This window comes from Bubalus kerabau, chromosome 5 (genome assembly GCF_029407905.1).
Source record: "Bubalus kerabau isolate K-KA32 ecotype Philippines breed swamp buffalo chromosome 5, PCC_UOA_SB_1v2, whole genome shotgun sequence".
Taxonomy (NCBI): domain Eukaryota; kingdom Metazoa; phylum Chordata; class Mammalia; order Artiodactyla; family Bovidae; genus Bubalus; species Bubalus kerabau.
This window is the reverse complement of record NC_073628.1, coordinates 60,969,298-60,990,372: the sequence shown is the minus strand read 5'-3', so window position 1 is coordinate 60,990,372 and position 21,075 is coordinate 60,969,298.

The following is a 21,075-nucleotide window of genomic DNA, read 5'->3' as shown; positions in this document are numbered from 1 at the left end:
AGCACAGAGCAAAAAAAAAATAAATAAATATAAAAACACAAAAATGAATGTATCCTATATGATTTTATTCATGCAAACTTCTGGAAAATGCAAACTAACTGACAGTGATGAAACCAGATCATTGATGTTCTGGGCAGGAAGGGAAAGGCAAGAATGAGGATTACCAAGGAGCACAGGAAACTTTGGAGGGTGATGGTATGGTCATATCTTGATTGTGATGTTGGTGTTATATTTATGTAGATGACCAACCTTGGCAGTGGTTAGAATCACTTTAAGAAGGGGCTGGTGCACTGGGACGACCCAGAGGGATGGAATGGGGAGGGAGGAGGGAGGAGGGTTCAGGATGGGGAACACATGTAAACCTGTGGCGGATTCATTTTGATATTTGGCAAATCTAATACAGTTATGTAAAGTTTAAAAATAAAATAAAAAAAAAAAAAATAAAAAAAAAAAGAAAACATTGTTGTTGTTCAGTTGCTAAGTAGTGGCTGACTCTTTCACAACCCCATGGACTGTAGCCCTTCAGGCTCCTCTGCCCATGGGATTTCCGAGGCAAGAATACTGGAGTGGGTTGCCATTTCCTTCTCCACAGGATCTTCCTGACCCAGGGATCAAACCCACATCTCTTAGGTCTCCTGTGTTGGCAGGTGGATTCTTTATCACTAAGCCACTTCAGATCAGATCAGTCGCTCAGTCGTGTCCGACTCTTTGCGACTCCATGAATCGCAGCACGCCAGGCCTCCCTGTCCATCACCAACTCCCGGAGTTCACTCAGACTCATGTCCATCGAGTCAGTGATGCCATCCGGCCATCTCATCCTCTGTCGTCCCCTTCTCCTCTTGCTGCCAATCCCTCTCAGCATCAGAGTCTTTTCCAATGAGTCAACTTTTCGCATGAGGTGGCCAAAGTACTGGAGTTTTAGCTTTAGCTTCATTCCTTCCAAAGAAATCCCAGGGCCGATCTCCTTCAGAATGGACTGGTTGGATCTCCTTGCAGTCCAAGGGACTCTCAAGAGTCTTCTCCAACACCACAGTTCAAAAGCATCAATTCTTCGGCACTCAGCCTTCTTCATCCATCACATGTGGAAATGTGTCCAACTCTCACATCCATACATGACCACAGGAAAAACCATAGCCTTGACTAGACGAACCTTTGTTGGCAAAGAAATGTCTCTGCTTTTGAATATGCTATCTAGGTTGGTCATAACTTTCCTTCCAAGGAGTAAGCTTCTTTTAATTTCATGGCTGCAGTCACCATCTGCAGTGATTTTGGAGCCCAGAAAAATAAAGTCTGACACTGTTTCCACTGTTTCCCCATCTATTTTCCATGAAGTGATGGGACTGGATGCCACTAAGCCACTTAGGGATGCCCTTAAGCTTGTATAAAATACTGGAAAAACAGTATCATACATTAATCCTGAATAGTTACAGATCAGCAGTTCCCTTTATAAAATCGTTAATTATGCAGTATATTTAAATCACATTTTATTTTTATAATATATCCTAGTTATTGAACAAATGCCATGTTGTAATCAGCTTGTTGTATGATTAATACATATTCCTTGACCTAATAGCACACTTTCAAATAATGTATTATTTTTCTAATATTAAAAAATGGAATTTGTATCTTATGGAATGAGTTTACACTATCTTCATTTATTACTTATATATATTTTTTTAAATTTAGTGCTAGACACAGAATTTTTAGTAATTAAATAATCCTTTGATAAAAGAGGAATAAACATGTTTATTTATCATTAGATACTAGGTGTACATGATTTTAGATTAAAAAAAGGAGTATAGTAAGAAAGGCTTCAAGAAACTTACTTTGTTTTCAGTGTTAGGTAATGCAGTGTTCCATACACATCAGAGACTCATGACTGCCTATGTTTTATCTCACTCTCTTTAGTGTGTGTCTTATATTTCTAGTGATACCAGAATGCCTGCTGGAGCTCTAGCCATCAATTTCAAATCCCAGGTGGCAGAAATAAGGAATATGAAAGATATCTGCTTTTAAGGAGCATAAGCTCTCTGTGTTTGATTTCATTGGTCAGAATAAACCCATAGGGTGAAATGAGAGACTGGAAAATGTAGTGCTTTATTGGGCATTTTATTGCCTCCCATAAGATTGGGATCTATTACTAAGAATAGGAAAATCAACATGCACAACTACTGGTCTCTATCTCATTACACAGTTAAAATTATTTTTTTCCAGATAACATCAGAAGCAACTTGTAATTTTTAGACCTGAGGTTAAGGTTGTTAATTTGAGTTTTTTAATGTTATTTTATTGTGGCAGTAACTCTTAGTATTAGATCTGCCTTCTTCACAAATCTTTAAGTCTATCATACATTACTGTTGACAATAGGTACAGTGTTGTACAGAAGATCTCTAGAGCTTAAAGATTTTAATAGCAAGGATAGAATAGACGTGCAAATAAAAGGTGACCAGATTTTAAATTAGAAGACAAAAGTCAGAGGCTCAAACTTAAGGAAAATGGAAGATAATTTTAACTTTATAATTTTAATGTTATTACTATTAGCATTAACCATATCCTTAGGTTGCATTATGTTGACTGGTTTACCAGTCTATAAATATTTATCTTCTTTTTAAAGTAATTTTAAAACCAGTTGATGAAAATTTAATTTTTCTATTGACTCAAAAATTTTCAAAGCCTTGGTGAAGGATCAGAAGCTAGTGGGTTTGTGTAGGGTGGAAATCATCTCTCATTCTTCTTGACATATCCAGAACCTATGAGTGCCTGAGTGCCTGATTCATAAATTAGGTGCCCACTAAATTCAAGTTGAAGAGACAATGTTTGCAAAAAGTGGTCTTACCAAAAATGCACACGGACAAAAACATTTTTGTTTTTCCTGAGAAAAGTGAATACTGTAAAAGTGACAAGTGTAAGGAGGATAGAAAGGAAAGTCATTAGAGGCATGAGTGCCTTTTTTTATATAAGTATAAAACTGTGTATGCTTAAGATATAGAGCTTGATGATTTGATAGATGTACATATTGTAAAAAGATCATGATCAAGCCACATGTTTATCATCTCTACATAGTTACTTTTTAAAATGTGTGTATGTGTGTGTGTGTATGTGGAAAAGATTTAAGATCCTTTTAGAAAATGTCATATTTACAACTGAGTATGAACATTGGGCAGCATGCCCTTAAGGTAGATCCCCAGAACTCATTGATCCTGTGTAAGTGAATCTCTGTACCTGCGAGGAGCAGCTCCCCATTTCCTGCCAGCAAACACATTATGCTCTGGGCTTCAGTGAGTCTCTTTTAGATCCCGTGTGTAAGTGAGCTGGCATCGTCTTTATCCTCTGGGGCTTATTTCACTTAGCATAGTGAGTTCTGGGTTTCTCCATCTTGTTCCAAATGACAGAATTTCCCTCTTTCTAAGCTGGAATAATGAAGTGCAGATACATCTTTCAGATTCGACTTTAATTTCGTTTAGACATACCCTTGATCCTTGAATAATGCATGTCTTCGGGGCGCCCACCCTCCCTCTAGTCAAAAATCCACATGAAATTCAAAATCTGGATCTCCTAATAGGCAGGTGATTCCCCCCAGTTCAGGTTCCCCATGTGTGGATGCAACTGACCACAGACCTGATAGCCCTGGAGTATTTACTACTGAAAAAATAATCCATGTGTAAGTTCAGTTCACCTCAGTTGCTTAGTTGTCTCCGATTCTTTGCAACCCCATGGACTTCAGCATGCCAGGCTCCCTGTCCATCACCAACTCTCTGAGTTTACTCAAACTCATGTCCATTGAGTCGGTGATGCCATCCAACCATCTCATCTTCTGTCGGCCCCGTCTCCTCCCACCTTCAATCTTTCCCAGCATCAGGGTCTTTTCAAAAGAGTCAGTTCTTCGCATCAGGTGGTCAAAGTATTGAAGTCTCAGCTTCATCATCAATCCTTCCAATGAATATTCAGGACTGATTTCCTTTAAGATGGACTGGTTGGATCACTTTGCAGTTCAAGGGACTCTCAAGAGTCTTCCCCAACACCACAGTTCAAAAGCATCAATTCTTCGGCACTCAGCTTTCTTTATAGTACAACTCTGGAAAACCCATAGCTTTGACTAGATGGACCTTTGTTGGCAAAGTAATGTCTCTGCTTTTTAATATGTTGGCTAGGTTGGTCATAACTTTCCTTCCCAGTAGTAAGCATCTTTTAATTTCATGGCTGCAGTCACCATTTGCAGTGATTTTGGACCCCCCACCCCCCGCCCCACCCCGCCCCCAGCCCCCCCCGACCCCCGCCAAAAAAAAATCTGCCACTGTTTCCACTGTTTCCCCATCTATTTGTCATGAAGTGGTGGGGCCGAATGTCATGATCTTAGTTTTCTGAATGTCTTTAAACTAACACATAACTCAACAAGCACACTTTTATACATTTTTGAGTTACAGTTGTCAAAATACATGCACACATTGGACAAACACTGTGTATATCAATATTTTGAGTTTTAATGTGACAAATGGGCTTGTTTAATGTTTGCACATAGGTAGTTAAGATGAGGAATCACTGTTTTCTTCATTTAATACTGCAGGAGGCAAACAATCAACTGTAAAAGCAATTATCCTTGCATAGTTTCCATAGCAATGTATAAAATGTTTGTACTTTGTTCCTATCATATTTATCTTGAATATATTTACTGTAATGTGATTTTCTTTCTTGTTTCTAATAAAAATAGATTTTGCATTTTATATGTCTTCATTGTTTATATTTTTCTAGTGCTTTATACCTGTTGCATTTTACAAAATTAGTTTTCCACATTAAATTGTGCAGGAGGTGATGACAGATTCTAGATAGTTTGGGAAGTACTGAGCTTCATGAAAATTTCAGAAGACAAATAGAATATCTTTTAAAATATAGTAAGGTATTTGGAGTGGTATTAGTATGTAGAAACTTAAACAGTGACTTAATCAATATTTGACTGCTGCTAAGTCACTTCAGTCGTGTCCAACTCTGTGCGACCCCATAGAGCAGCCCAGCAGGCTCCCCCGTCCCTGGGATTCTCCGGGCAAGAACACTGGAGTGGGTTGCCATTTCCTTCTCCAATGCATGAAAGTGAAAAGTGAAAGTGAAGTCGCTCAGTCTCAGTCGTGTCTGACTCTTAGCGACCCCATGGACTGCAGCCTACCAGGCTCCTCTGCCCATGGGATTTTCCAGGCAAGAGTACTGGAGTGGGGTGCCATTGCCTTCTCCAAATATTTGACTAACAAAAGACAAAAGTATGAAGTTCGAGTTTTGAATTGTTGTAGTTGAGTGAATAGTGAGACACTCAATTTTCTGGGAAATTCAGGAGAAGACACAAGTTCGAAAAGGCACGAGGAGCTAGCAAGATAGTTTATAAGTATTTTAAATGTTTGATAGATCTTTTCTGTATTTCAGTTCAGTTCAGTTCAGTCGCTCAGTCGTGTCCGACTCTTTGCGACTCCATGAATCACAGCATGCCAGGCCTCCCTGTCCATCACCAACTCCCGGAGTTCACTCAGACTCACGTCCATCGAGTCAGTGATGCCATCCAGCCATCTCATCCTCTGTCGTCCCCTTCTCCTCTTGCCCCCAATCCCTCCCAGCATCAGAGTCTTTTCCAATGAGTCAACTTTTCGCATGAGGTGGCCAAAGTACTGGAGTTTCAGCTTTAGCATCATTCCTTCCAAAGAAATCCCAGGGCTGATCTCCTTCAGAATTTCCATCATAGTTAAAATTTTCAGAGATAACTGAAAAATCATGGCATCCTTTCCTTCCCCTGAGTTTGCATGACATGGGATCATAAAATGTCATTTAGCCTCAGGTGTTTCACTAGTTATCAACGGAGAATTTCTTTCTGTTTCTCATACTCCACTGCCTCCCAGGAGTCCTGTGTATATTTTTAAAGATTTAGCCTGAGGATAAATTTGAATGGCATTGTATTTAGAATCATCATTATCTTGAAAAATACAAAATTCTTTTTTGGAGATCAAATTGTATTTTATGAACATAGGTTTCTACCAAGATGACAGTTTGCATGTCTCTCACATGTCTGAACTCCACCAGTGGAGTGTATCTCTAGCATGATGTTTCAGATGATCTTTATTTCTCAGATGTCCCTGGAGTGATGAATAACCAATAAATTAACAGGCAAATAAACATAGCTATTAACATATTTAAGAAAGGAAACATACTATACTATCAGATTTTACAGGGATAGTTCTGACCCCTTTGACTAAGTAAATCAATATATCTTATTGTTTATTTTTCAGTTTTCATGATGGTTTATGACTGTCATCTGTCACACTGTTCAGATATTTTGCATTTATTTGTATAATTATATATATAAATATATATATATATATATATATATATATATATATATATATATATATATAATCTCTGTCTTCTCACAATACTGTATATCCCTGTATTTATTCCTGTTTAGTGACTAGCATTCAGCCTGACAAGATTAGGGGCTAAATAAACATGAGTAAATGAAAGATGGACTTTATTAAACATACAGTCTGGCCAGAACAAAATGCTTATTAATTACCGAGTTCCATTTGCTTGTCAGTAGCCTTCTGCCTAGGGACACTAAAAAGATTTGAAATGTCTGTTGTTATTATCTTTAGGCACGGCTGTTCGGTGATTCTGTTATTAAAAGAAAATTAATTTTCTTCTCATGCAAAAATGAAGTAACTTGCCCATTCTTAGAATGCATTTTGAATTTCCTAGAAGAAAATGCACTTTGAAACGCTCGTTTCTTCTTTCTACAGTTATTTGAAATATGGCAGAGAGGGTTTCTCTTGCAGAGAAGTCTCTTAACCACTCTACTCCAATAATTCTAGTAACCCAGGTCTCTAAAATAATCTTCTCTGAGAGGCTCCTTCCGTTCCACTAACCTGTGAACATCTGCTTTCCAGCAAATATCTGTATTTTAGAGAACAGTGAGGCTTACACTGTGATTTGTTTTCCTCCCTATGAAACTAAGCAAAAGCATTTTTCATTCAAAATGGTATAAATAATCTTGTCCAACAGGGCTTCCCCTGGTGGTTCAGACAGTAAAGAATCCACCCGCATTGCGGGAGACCTGGGTTCCATCCCTGGTTGTCAAGATCCGCTGGGGAAGCGAAAGGCTCCATTGTTCTAACCTGGAGAATTCCATGGACTGTATAGTCCATGGGGTAGCAAAGAGTCGGACACGAGTGCGCGACTTTCACTTTTATATTGTTTTAACACTTTCATGCAAAATTATATCTGAGAGCATTTACCAGTTCTTGAAGACTAGCTCTGTCGCCCTGGCGGGCCGCCCTCCTGTCCCACGCGGCGGGGCAGCGCCGGCCTCAACCCAGGAGAGCGTCCGGGGAGTCCGCGGGCGGCTGGCCCCTGCCGCGCGGGCTGGCGGGCGGCGGCGACGGGCGGCTCCGCGGGGCGGGGACCCCACGCCGCCTGCCCGCGCCCGGCCCCTTGTCCTCGCGCGGCGAAGGTCCCGCGCGGCGGCGCTAGCGGCGGGACACGGTGGGCCCTGCGCGAGTTATAGGCGCTCCTTCTGAGGCGCCCTGTTAAGCCTCTAGATCTGTGGCGGCCGCACCCGCGGAAAACGACGGGAGGCGCAGACGGAGCAAAGTCAGAGGAGCAGCTCGGTCCCCGTCGAGCCTCCAACGCAGGCCGAGGATGGCCGGACTCCCGCCGCGGGAGGAGCCAGTTCCGCTGAGGCGCTTGTGCGCCCCTTTCCTCACCCTTCCGAGGCTGCTCCCGCTCCGGAGCCAGACCTCGGCGCGGGCGCGCGGTCCCGGCGGCGGCCCAGGGCTGGAGACGCCGCAGCCCGAGGCGCGGGGTGTGGGCCGGGGGCGCCGTGGGCGGCGGAGGCAGTCCGCAGCCTGAGGGCGGAGAGCGGCGGCCTGCCCGGGTCCAGTGGCGCGGCTCCCTGGGGCCCCGAGGTGCGGCTTTCGGGGACTGGGTGCCGCGAGGGCGCGTCCGGGAGCTCGGGGGCCCGCGGGGTCGGGGGGCTGCGGTGTTCGTCCCGGGCTCCGGCCGCGGCTGAGTTTGCGGGAGAGCGAGCCTGCGCCCCGGGGGGCGGCGGGGTGGGGACCGGGGCATTTTGGTGACTAATTTTCTCTCAGGTTGAGGAGTCAAGAACTGAAAAATAGATGGTTTTTTTGGATTTGAGGATCTGGAAGATCCTATGATTCCTCATGTGAGTTAACTATTTGGACCTTAATGTCCGACGACGAGTCTCTCAGCGTTTAACTTTGTTAATTATGGCTTTCTCTTTATAAATTTAGATTTCTTTTCTCTCTCTCTGTAGGCAGATCTGTCAATGTTATTTTTATTTTTTAAATTAAATTTATTTTAATTAGAGGCTAATTACCTTACAATATTGTATTGGTTTTGCCATACATCAATATTTTTAAAGTTCCTGGCTGGGATGTCATTCTGAGAAAACGCCTGTTCGCCTCAGCTGAACATAGTTTCCCATCCTTTCCTCTGGTCTGAGTTTTGATTTGCTTCGGTGCTCCTTCTGACCTTCTTTTGTCCTGCTGGTGAGAGCAGGGCTCCCAGCTCTTCGCAATGATTTCCATCTCCGGCTCTCTATTGAGACCCCTGCTCTGCTCCTGCTAGGTGGAGGTAGTGTCTGGGCTCTCCAAGCAGTCTCTGTTGACAGACCATGGTGGGAGGGACCCCTCCTTACCATGGTGGGAGTGGGGGTTCCAGCTCCCCATTTTCTTATTAATAAGGTTTGCGAAAGGGTCATTCATCCATAACATCATTGGCCACCCACCAGGGGATACACTTTCAGTTGGTGAATTTAAAAAAGACATACTCTTTGCTCTCAAGCAGTTAAAAGGATGTAACACCAGAAGTGGAAATGTGCATTTTTATAAACATTTATAAATGGCTGAAATGTGTACTAAAATTGTATGCATGGTTATACTGCAAAACTGCAAATATGTTCCTTAATGTTTAGTTAAAAACCAGCTGGGGAGCTTATATCACAAAAGAATAAAGGTAAATAAATATGATAGGATATAATTAAAAATTAAATAATGCAGTGTTGATTTTAGCGTGATTCATTATAGTCTATTCATATTAAAATTTTCATAAAGTATATATAAATTTAACACATACTGAAAACCTATGGTGATATTAAAGATTCGATCCATTATTCAACATTTTATTTTCAGAACATATTAATATAAAATTTGATGATTTAAGAAAGTATAATCTTGATAAAGATTATAAAGAACAATTTACTAATGAAAATAAACATAACAAGGGTCAGAATTGCAAATGATGTCCTTGAAGTACAGATATGTTTGTTGAAAAAAAATCTTCCACATTTCTTAGTTTAAACTTGTAGACATTGTCACTAAAATCCATTAAAATAGTTTAGCTCCTTAACCAGGATCTGTATTTCACTATACATTAGTTGCTGCTGCTGCTACTGCTGCTACTGCTGCTCAGTCGACTCTGTGTGACCCCCACAGACGGCAGCCCACCAGGCTCCCCCTTCCCTGGGATTCTCCAGGCAAGAACACTGGAGTGGGTTGCCATTTCCTTCTCCAATGCATGAAAGTGAAAAGTGAAAGTGAAGCCGCTCAGTCATGTCCAACCCTTAGCGACCCCATGGACTGCAGCCCACCAGGCTCCTCTGTCCAAGGGATTTTCCAGGCCAGAGTACTGGAGTGAGGTGCCATTGCCTTCTCTGGTTATGATCATGAAAAACACATTTTCTAATTCAATAATTCTAAAGCTATTTGTCTCTTTACCACAAATGTGATGGCGAGTGGAAATTTTGGCTGAAAGTATCAATATGTAGCTCTTAAGTCTGCACTTAAACAAGACCTGGAAGCAGTTCAACCTCCCTTCAATTTATGCCATCTCCCTTCCTTCCCATTCCTATCACAAAGCAGTTTCACAGTCTAGGGGAGGATTAATATTGGTGTAAGTAGATAAATAATTTGCATATAAGAAATAATGAATTAATGTGTTCTACTTATACACTTCCCCATTCAAATTATGTTTCATTCAACCCCTAGCTTCAAATACACTGGTTGTTCATGGCCAAGGATTTTGAAGAAACAAAATGTGATGGCTTTAAAGGACTAAGCTTGCAAAGTACAAATAGCAATTTTTCCTCTATACAACTCTTCAGTTAATTAAGGCCTAGATAAGAGGTTGGACTGAAAACAACTCATCATAGGGGAAATTATGTCACATTGTAACCCAAAGAAGATGGAAAATGGGATCAAAAAGTATAGCCATTCAACTTCTTAATCTTAGATTGGGCTTCCCTAGTGGCTCCGACTATAAAGAATCTGCCTGCAATGCGGGAGACCCATGTTCCATCCCTGGGTTGGATAGATCCCCTGGAAAAAGGAATGGCTACCCACTCCAGTATTCTTCCCTGGAGAAGTCCATGGATGGAGGAGCCTGATGGGCTAAAGTCCATGGGGTTGCAAAGAGTTGGATACCACGGAGTGATTATGAATAAATGTAAAAAGTCTAAGCTGTATGGGACAAGACCTAGAGTTCAGTTGCTCAGTGGTGTACAAGTCTTTGAGACCCCATGGACTGCAGTGTACAAGGATTTCCTATCCATCACCAACTCTCAGAGATTGCTCAAACCTATGTCCACCGCCTTGGTGATGCCATCCAACCACTCATCCTCTGTCCACCCTTTCTGTCTTCAATCTGTCACAGCATCAGGGTATTTTTTTTTTTTATCAGTGAGTCAGTTCTTCACATCAGGTGGCCAAAGTATTGGAGCTGAAGCTTCAGCATCAGTCCTTCCAATAAATATTCAAGATTCATTTCCTTTAGGATTGACTGATCTGATCTCCTTGCAGTCCAAGGGACTCTCAGGAGTGTTCTCAAACACCACAGTTCAAAAGCATCAGTTCTTTGGCACTCAGCTATCTTTATGGTCCCAATTCTCACATCCATGCATGCCTACTGGAAAAACAATAGCATTGACTAGACTGATGTTTGTTGGCAAAGTAATGTCTCTGCTTTGGAATATGCTGTCTAGGTTGAAACATAGTTTTTCTTCCAAGGAGCAAGCATCTTTTAATTTCATGGCTGCAGTCACCATCTGCAGTGATTTTGGAGCCCAAGAAAATAGTCTGTCACTGTTTCCATTCCTTCCCCAACGATTTGCCATGAAGTGATGGGACCAGATATGAAGATCTTCGTTTTTTGAATGTTACATTTTAAGCCAGCTTTTTCACTCTCTTCTTTCACTTTCATCAAGAGGCTCTTTAGTTCCTTTTTACTTTCTGCCATAAAGGTGATGTCATCTGCATATTTGAGCTTATTGATATTTCTCCTTGCAATCTTGATTCCAGCTTGTGCTTCATCAAGCTCGGCATTTTGCATGATGTACTCTGCATCAGTTCAGTTCACTCGCTCAGTCATATCAGACTGTGAGCCCATGGCCTGCAGCATGCCAGGCCTCCCTGTCCATCACCAACTCCCAGAGTTTACTCAAACTCAGGTCCATTGAGTAGGGACTTTTCAAATGAGTCAGTTCTTTGCATCAAGTGGCCAAAGTATTGGAGTTTTAGCTTCAGCATCAGTCCTTCCAATTAATATTCAGGACTGATTTCCTTTAGTTACATAAGCAGAGGGACAATAGGCAGCCTTGATGTACTCCTTTCCCAGTATGGAACCAGTCCATTGTTCCATGCCCTGTTCTAAATATTGTTGTTCCTGCATACAAATTTCTCTGGACGCAGGTAAGGCGGTCTGGTAATCCCATGTCTTTTAAGAATTTTCCACAGTTTTTTGTGATCCACAAAGTCAAAGGGTTTGGCATAGTCAATAAAGCAGACGTAAATGTTTTTCTGGAACTCTCTTGCTTTTTCTGTGATCCAGCAGATGTTGGCAATTTGCTCTCTAGTTCCTCTGCCTTTTCTAAATCCAGCTTGAGCATCTGCAAGTTCACAGTTCATGTTCTGTTGAAGCCTGCTTGGAGAATTTTGAGTGTTACTTCACTAGCATGTGAAATGAGTGCAATTGTGTGGTAGTTGGAACACTTTTGGCATTGCCTTCCTTTGGGAATTGGAATGAAAACTGACCTTTTCCAATCCTTTGGCCACTGCTGAGTTTCCAATTTTGCTGGCATGTTGAGTGCAGCACTTTCACAGCATCATCTCTTAGCATTTGAAATAGCTCAGCTGGAATCCCATTATCTCCACTAGCTTTGTTCGTAGTGATGCTTCCTAGGGCTCACTTGACTTCACAACTCCAAGATGTCTGGCTCTGGGTGAGTGATCACACCATTGTAGTTATCTGGGACATGAAGATCTTTTTGTACAGTTCTTCTGTGTATTCTTGCCACCTCTTCTTAACATCTTCTGCTTCTGTTAGGTCCATACCATTTCTGTCCTTTATTTTGCCCATCTTTGCCTGAAAGGATCCCTTGGTATCTCTAACGTTCTTGAAGAGTTCTCTCCCATTCTATTATCTCCTCTATTTCTTTGGATTGCTCACTGAGGACTGCTTTCTTATCTCTCCTTTCTATTCCTTGGAACTCTGCATTCAGATGGGCATTGCTTTCCTTTTCTCCTTTGCCTTTTGTTTCTCTTCTTTTCTCAGCTATTTCTAAGGCCTCCTCAGAGGCCTTTCTGCATTTTGCAAAAATGACTTTTTTTGCCTTTTTGCATTTCTTTTTCATGGGGATGCATTGATCATCGCCTCCTGTACAATGTCCCAAACCTCTATCCTCTATTCTTCAGGCACTCTCAGATCTGGTCCCTTGAATCTATTTTCACTTCCACTGTATACTTGTGAGGGATTTGATTTAGGTCATAACTGAATGGGCTAGTGGTTTTCACTCGCCTCTTCAATTTACGTCTGAATTTTGTGAAAAAGAGTTCATGAGCTGAGCCACAGTTAGCTCCTTTTCTTGTTTTTGCTGACGGTATAGAGCTTCTCCATCTTTGGCTGCCAAGACTAAAATCAATCTGATTTTGGTATTGACCATCTGGTGATGTCCATGTGTAGAGTCATCTCTTGTGTTGTTAGAAGAGGGTGTTTGCTAGGACCAGTGCATTCTTTTTGCAAAACTCTGTTACCTTTGCCCTGCTTCATTTTGTACTCCAAGGCTATGTTTGCCTGTTACTCTAGGTATCTCTTGACTTCCTACTTTTGCATTCCAATCTCCGATGATGAAAAGGACTGCTTTTTGGGGGTGTTAGTTCTAGAAGGTCTTGTAGATCTTCATAGAACTGTTCAATTTCAGTTCTGTTCAATTTCTTCAGCATTACTGGTTGGGGCATAGACCTGAATTACTGTGATACTGAGTGGCTTGCCTTTGAAAGGAACAGAGATCATTCTGTCATTTTTGAGATTGCACCTCAGTACTGCATTTTGAACTTTTGTTGACTATGCAGGGTACTCCATTTCTTCTGAGGGATTCTTGCCCACAGTAGTAGATATAATGGTCCTCTGAATCAGATTCGCCCATTCAAGTCCATTTTAGTTCACTGATTCCTAAAATGTCGATGTTCACCCTTTCCATCTCCTGTTTGACCACTTCCAATTTACCCTGAATCATGGGCCAAATATTCCAGGTTCCTTTGCAATGTTGTTCTTTGCAGTATCTGACTTTACTTCCATCACCAGTCACCTCTACAGCTGGGTGTTTTTTTTCTTTTTGGCTGTTTCTCTTCATTCCTTCTGGAGTTATATCTCCACTCATCTCCAGCAGCATATTGTGTACCTACTATCCTTGGAAGTTCATCTTTCAATGCCATGTCTTTTTGCCTTTTCATATTGTTCATGGAGTTCTCAAGGCAAGAATACTGGTTTGCCATTCCTTTCTCCAGCGGACCACATTTTGTTGAACTCTCCACTATGACCCGTCCATCTTGGGCGGCTCTACATGGCTCATAGTTTCATTGAGTTAGACAAGGCTATGGTCTATGTGATCAATTTGGTTAGTTTTCTGCGATTGTGTTTTCATTCTGTCTGCCCTCTGAGGGATAAAGATAAGAGGTTTATGGAAGCTACCTGATAGGAGAGATTGATTTCGGGGGAAACTGGGTCTTTTTCTTATGTGCGGGGTCATGTTTAATCAGTCTTTGATCTAATTTTCTCTTTATTTGGGTTTCTTTGTTCTTTCCGCGTTGTTTGGTCTGAGGCCAAACTATGGTAAGGGTAATGAAGATAATGGCAACTTCCTTCAAAAGGAGTTATGCATGCACTGTTGTATTCAGTGCCCCTGACCCTGCAGCAAGCCACTGTGGACCCATGCCTCCACCAGAGATTATTGGTCACTCACAGGCAAGTCTGGCACAGTCTCTTGTGGGGACGCTGTTCCTTTCTCCTGGCTCCTGGTGTGCAAAAGATTTTCTTTGTGCCCTCCAAGAGACTGTTTCCCCAGTCCGGTGCAAGTTCTGTAATCAAATTCCACTGGCCTCCAAAGTCAAATTCCCTGGGGTTCTCAGTACCTTTGCCAGACCCCCAGGTTGGAAAATCTGCTGTGGGTCCTAGACTTTCTTAACAGTTCTAGAAGACTTAGAGTGTTAGTGTATTTGTTAAAATTTAAGATTAACTCATAGAAAATTTAAATATAATAAAACACACAGCATGTGTCTCTGGGAAGGAAGATGGTAATATTTATGTGTATATAATACTGTGTTTCCAGCTTGTGTTGAGCCACCCAGCATTTCTGTGATGTCCTCAGCATATAAGTTGAACAGACCGGGTGACCACAGACAGCTGTGTGGTACTCCTGTCTCAGTCTTGAACCAATCAGTTTCACACACAGGGTTCTCACTGCTGTTTCTTGAACCACATTCAGGTTTCTCAGGAGACAGGTAAGATGGTCTGGTATTCCCATCTCTCTAAGAGCTTTCCACAGTTTGTCATGATCCACACAGTCAAAGGCTTTAGTGTAGTTGATGAAAAAGGGATAGATGTTTTACTGAAATTCCCTTACTTTCTCTATAATCCAGTGAGTGTTGGCAGTTTGATCTCTAGTTCCTCTTCCTTTTCTAAACCCGGCTTGGACATCTGGAATTTCTTGGTTCACATAATGCTGAAGCCTAGCATGCAGGATTTTAAGCATGTCCTTACTAGCATGGGAGATGAGAGCAACTGTCTGATGGCTAGCACATTCTTTGGTACTATCCTTCTTGGCAATTATGATGAAGATTGACCTTTTCCAGTCCTGTGGCCACTGCTGGGTCTTCCAGATCTGCTGATATAAGGAATGCAAAACCTTGCTGGCATCATCCTTTAGGAGTTTGAATTGTTCTTCTGGAATTTCGTTACAACCACTAGCTTTATTAACAGCACTGCTTCTTACAGCCCACTTGACTTTGAAGTCTAGAATGTCTGGCTCTAGGTCACTAACCACACCATCATAGCAATCTGGTTCATTACCATCTTTTTTTGTACAGTTTTTCCATGTAATGTTTCCATCTTGATCTCTTCAGTGTCTACTAGGTCTCTGCCATTTTTATCCTTCATGTGCCCATCTTTGGATATAATGGTCCCTTGATGTTTCCAATTTTCCTGAAGAGATCTCTAGTCTTCCCCTTTTGCTGTCTTGTTTTATTATTAATAACTGTTCATTGAAGAAGGCCTTCTTGTCTCTGCTAGCTATTCTTTGAAACTCTGCATTTAATTGGATTTACCTTTCCCTCTTTTGCTTGCTTTTCACTTCTCCATTCTTCTGCTGTTTGTAAAGCCTCAGATAACCACTTTGCCTTCTTGCTTTTCTTTTTCCTTGGGATAGTTTTGTTTTCTGCTTCCTGTACAATATTACAAATCTCTGTTCATAGTTCTTCAGGCACACAGTTAAGTAGATCTAATCCCTTGAATCTATTTGTTACCTCTGTTGTGAATTCATACAGGATTTGATTTAAGTCATGCCTGACTGACCTAGTATTTTCCCCAGTTTTCTTTAGTTTAAGCCTGAAGTTTTCTACGAACAGCTGATCATCTGAGCCACAGTTAGATCCGGCCCTTGTTTGTGCTCACTGTACAGTTTCTCCATCTTCGGCTACAAAGAATGTAATCAGTTTGATTTTGGTATCGATCATTTGGTGATATCAATGTGTAAAGTCATCTCTTGTGTTGTTTAAAAAGGGTATTTGCTATGTCTAGTGCATTCTCTTGACAGAATTCAAGAGCCTCTTGATGAAGGTGACAGAGAGGAGTGGACGAGCCAGCTTAAGATTAAGTATTTAAGAAACTAAGATCATCACATCTGGGCCCATTACTGCACAGCAAATAGAAGGGGAAAAGGTGGAAGTAGTGATAGATTTCCTCTTCCTGTGCTCCAAAATCACTGCAGATGGTGACTGCAGCCATGACATCATAAGATGATTGCTTCTTGGCAGGAAAGCAATGACAAACCTAGATTCTGTGTTGAATAGCAGACAATACTCTGCCGACAAAATCTGTATAGTCCAGGCTATGGTCTTCCCAGTGGTCATGTACAGTTATGAGAGCTGAACCTTAAGGAAGGCAGAACACCAACGAATTGATGCCTTTGAATGGTGGTGCTGGAAGACATCTGAAAGTCCCTTGAACAGCAAGGAGATCAAACCAGTCAATTTTATGGCAGATCAACCCTGAGCATTCACTAGAAGAACTGAAGCTCCAGTGATTTGGTCATCTAATGCAAACATGACTTGTTGGAAAAGCCCCTGATACTGCGAAAGATTGTGGGTAGAAGGAGAACAGGGCATCAAGGGATGAGATGCCTGCACAGCATCACGGATGCAATGAACATGAACTTGGGCAAACTCTGGGAAATGGTGAGGGACAGGGAGGCCTGTTGTGCTGCAACCCATGGGGTTGCAAAGAGTTGGACACAACTGGAAACAAATTCTATGCTAGTATATATATATATATATATATATATAAATATATATATATATATATATATGTTTGTTTAAACACACATACATTTTCAGACATATTTGCTGCTGCTGCTAAGTCTATTTACATATATATGCTACAGGTCATTCAAATACTGAAGCATTTGAATCTGCCAATCAGAATGTTTGTGATTTTGGAATTGTCATTGGGTATTTTATTCTAAATATAAATAACAAGCTCTTTTTTCCTATATTTAGGCCTTAAGAGACTATTTGAAAAATAGCTCAAGCTAATTAGCAATGACCCAAAAGTAGAGGAAAAAATAAGTCTTAGACTATGTTGGTCACTGCAGTACCTCTGAAGAGTCCAGAGGCATCCATACAAAATACTTAGTACTGGAATTTTTTTGTTTTTGAGTGCAGCACTTTCACAGCATCATCTTCCAGGATTTGAAGTAGCTCAACTGGAATTCCATCACCTCCACTAGCTTTGTGTGTAGTGATGCTTTCTAAGGCCCACTTGACTTCACATTCCAGGATGTCTGGCTCTAGGTGAGTGATCACCCCGTCGTGATTATCTGGGCCATGAAGCTCTTTTTTGTATAGTTCTTCAGTGTATTCTTGCCACCTCTTCTTAATACCTTCTGCTTCTGTTAGGTCCATACCATTTCTGTCCTTTATCAAGCCCATCTTTGCATGAACTGTTCCCTTGGTATCTCTAATTTTCTTGAAGCGATCTCTAGTCTTTTGCAGTCTGTTGTTTTCCTCTATTTCTTTGTACTGATCGCGGAGGAAGCCTTTCTTATCTCTTCTTGCTATTCTTTGGAACTCTGCATTAAGAAGAGGTGGCAAGAATACACAGAAGAACTGCACAAAAAGGATCTTCACGACCAAGATAATCACGATGGTGTGATCACTCACCTAGGGTCAGACATCCTGGAATGTGAAGTCAAGTGGGCCTTAAAAGCATCACTGCACACAAAGCTAGTGGAGGTGATGGAATTCCAGTTGAGCTATTGAAAATCCTGAAAGATGATGCTGTGAAAGTGCTATCCTCAATACGCCAGCAAATTTGGAAAACTCAGCAGTGGCCACAGGACTGGAAAAGGTCAGTTTTCATCCCAATCTCAAAGAAAGGTAATGCCAAAGAATGTTCAAACTACTGCACAATTGCATTCATCTCACACGCTACTAAAGTAATGCTCAAAATTCTCCAAGCCAGGCTTCAGCAATATGTGAACCGTGAACTTCCAGATGTTCAAGCTGGTTTTAGAAAAGGCAGAGGAACCAGAGGTCAAATTGACAACATCTGCTGGGTCATGGAAAAAGCAAGAGAATTCCAGAAAACATATATATTTCTGCTTTATTGACTGTGCCAAAGCCTTTCACTGTGTGGATCACAATAAACTGGAAAATTCTGAAAGCGATGGGAATACCAGAGCACCTGACCTGCCTCTTGAGAAACCTATATGCAGGTCAGGAAGCAACAGTTAGAACTGGACATGGAACAACAGACTGCTTCCAAATAGGAAAAGGAATACGTCAACGCTGTATGTTGTCACCCTGCTTATTTAAATTATATGCAGAGTACATCATGAGAAACGTTGGGCTGGAAGAAGCACAAGCTGGAATCAAGATTGCTGGGAGAAATATCAAAAACCTCAGATATGTAGATGACACCACCCTTAGGGCAGAAAGTGAAGAGTAACTAAAAAGCCTCTTGATGAAAGTCAAAGAGGAGAGTGAAAAAGTTGGCTTAAAGCTCAACATTCAGAAAACGAAGATCATGGCATCTGGTCCCATCACTTCATGTGAAATAGATGGGGAAACAGTAGAAACAGTGTCAGACTTTATTTGGGTTCCAGAATCACTGTAGATGGTGATTGCAGCCATGAAATTAAAAGATGCTTACTCCTTGGAAGGACAGTTATGACCAATCTAGATAGCATATTCAAAAGCAGAGACATTCCTTTGCTGACAAAGTCCGTCTAGTTAAAGCTATGGTTTTTCGTGGTCATGTATGGATGTGATAGTTGGACTGTGAAGAAAGCTGAGCGCCAAAGAATTTACGACTTTGAACTGTGATGTCGGAGAAGACTCTCGAGAGTCCCTTGGACTGCAAGGAGATCCAACCAGTCCATTCCAAAGGAGATCAGTCCTCGGTGTTCTTTGGAAGGACTGATGCTAAAAGTGAAACTCCAATACTTTGGTCACCTCATGCGAAGAGTTGACTCATTGGAAAAGACTCTGATGCTGGGAGGGATTGGGGGAAGGAGGAGAAGAGAACGACAGAGGATGAGATGGCATCATCCCTCTTGATGGACGTGAGTTTGAGTGATCTCCATTAGGTGGTGATGGACAGGGATTCCTGGCGTGCTGCAATTCACGGGGTCGCAAAGCGTCGGGCATGACTGAGCAACTGAAATGACTGAACTAACCTTCCCTAAGTTTCAAAGGGCAGTCCAGCTGATAAGAGAAGGGAGGGGATGTAAAAACAGAGGAGAAGCATTCAAGTGGTGGTACAGCCTTAGGGCAAAATCTGGTTCCTCCTCAAGGAAGACCCATAACAAATTCTTTGAATTCTTCTATGGAACTGGGATCCCCACCCAGGTGGAAGATGATAACTTCAGGATGAGCACAAGATTCCTGGAACACCACCTTGTTGCCTCACCCCAAATTTTGCCTTCCTTTTCTGGGGACCAGTGATAACCATCTTGTAAGGTATACTGTTTGGCCTCTGTCTGTTTCGTCTCTGACAGGGTCCGAGAGTTTTAGACTAAATTGCTGTTACCACAAGGATGGAAGCCCGTTTCAGATATAGAATACCTCAAGTTAGATCAGGTAGAGGGAGGCTTTTACTCTGCTAGGCAGAACTACATGCATGAACAGCAGGAAGAAGTCACAGGAGAAAGATACCTCTGTCCCAGTTCCCAAGAAATCTCTCAGGGGACAGTTGTTTGGAGAAGCTCACTGACTGAAACGACCTACCCTTCCCAGATACCATAGTAACCATTTGCATGAATTGTTTTATGACAGGAGGTCCTGGTAAGAACATGGAACTAATAAACCACCACCAACTGGAAGAGTTCGAGAAAGGTCAAAAGGAGACACCACATGTTTGACCACCTCCCTGAATCATTCTCACTGGCAGCCATCTTGGCTGAGCAATGCGTGCACAACAAGGAAGGACTCTGAGTCAGAATGATTGGTCAGGGACAACCTGGAAATTAATCCCATCACCATAAAACTCAAGACTGGGAGACACGTGGCAGAGCAGTTCTCCTGGGTTCCCTTACCCTACTGCTCTCCACCTGAGCACCCCTTCCCAATAAAGTCTCTTGCTTTCTCAACACATGTGTCTCCTCAGACAATTCATTTTTGAGTGTAAGCCAAGAGCCCCATTTGGGCCCTGGAAACAGAAGTCCTTCCTGCAACAGAAGGACTGATGCTGAAGCTGAAGCTCAATACTTTGGCGACCTGATGCAAAGAGCTGATTCATTAGAAAAGACCCTTATGATGGGAAAGATTGAAGGCAGGAGAAGAGTACAACAAAGGACAAGATGGTTGGATGGAATCACCAACTCAGTGGACATGAGCTTGAGCAAGCTCCAGGAGATGGTGAAGGACAGGAAAGACTTATGTGCTGCAGTCTGCAGTCCATGGGGGTTACACAGAGTTGGACACAACTGAGCGACTGAACAAAAACAACAAAACACACATAAACAGAAACACACACACACATGTCCCATAAATATTAGAAAATTTATTAGTTTCATTCTAGTAGTATTAGATATATTTTTAATGCCAAATGTATGCAAATGGTTTGTGTTTGATGCCATTGAATATGGTGTAGTGGTAGTTCCAAGAGGTTGTCCCTCTACAAATGCAGTAAAAGTGAATGAAAGTGTCAAATTTTCATGTGTGTGTTTTAACTCTTAATTAAAAAAAAAAAAAACGTAAAAGGTCAAATGCTTAGTTTTGATATTTAGTCACTAAGTCATGTCTGACCCTTTTGCAACCTCATGGACTATAGCCCACCAGGCTTCTCTGTCCATGGGATTTCCTGGGGAAGAATACTGAAGTGCGTTGACATTTCCTTCACCGGGGGAATCTTCCCAACCCAGGGGTCAAACCTGCCTCTCCTGTAATTGTAGGCAAATTCATTACCATTGAGCCACCAAAGGCTTATAGCAACCAAGTAAAAGCCTAATCAAGAAGGCAACTTAAAAATAGTTGGGGAGCT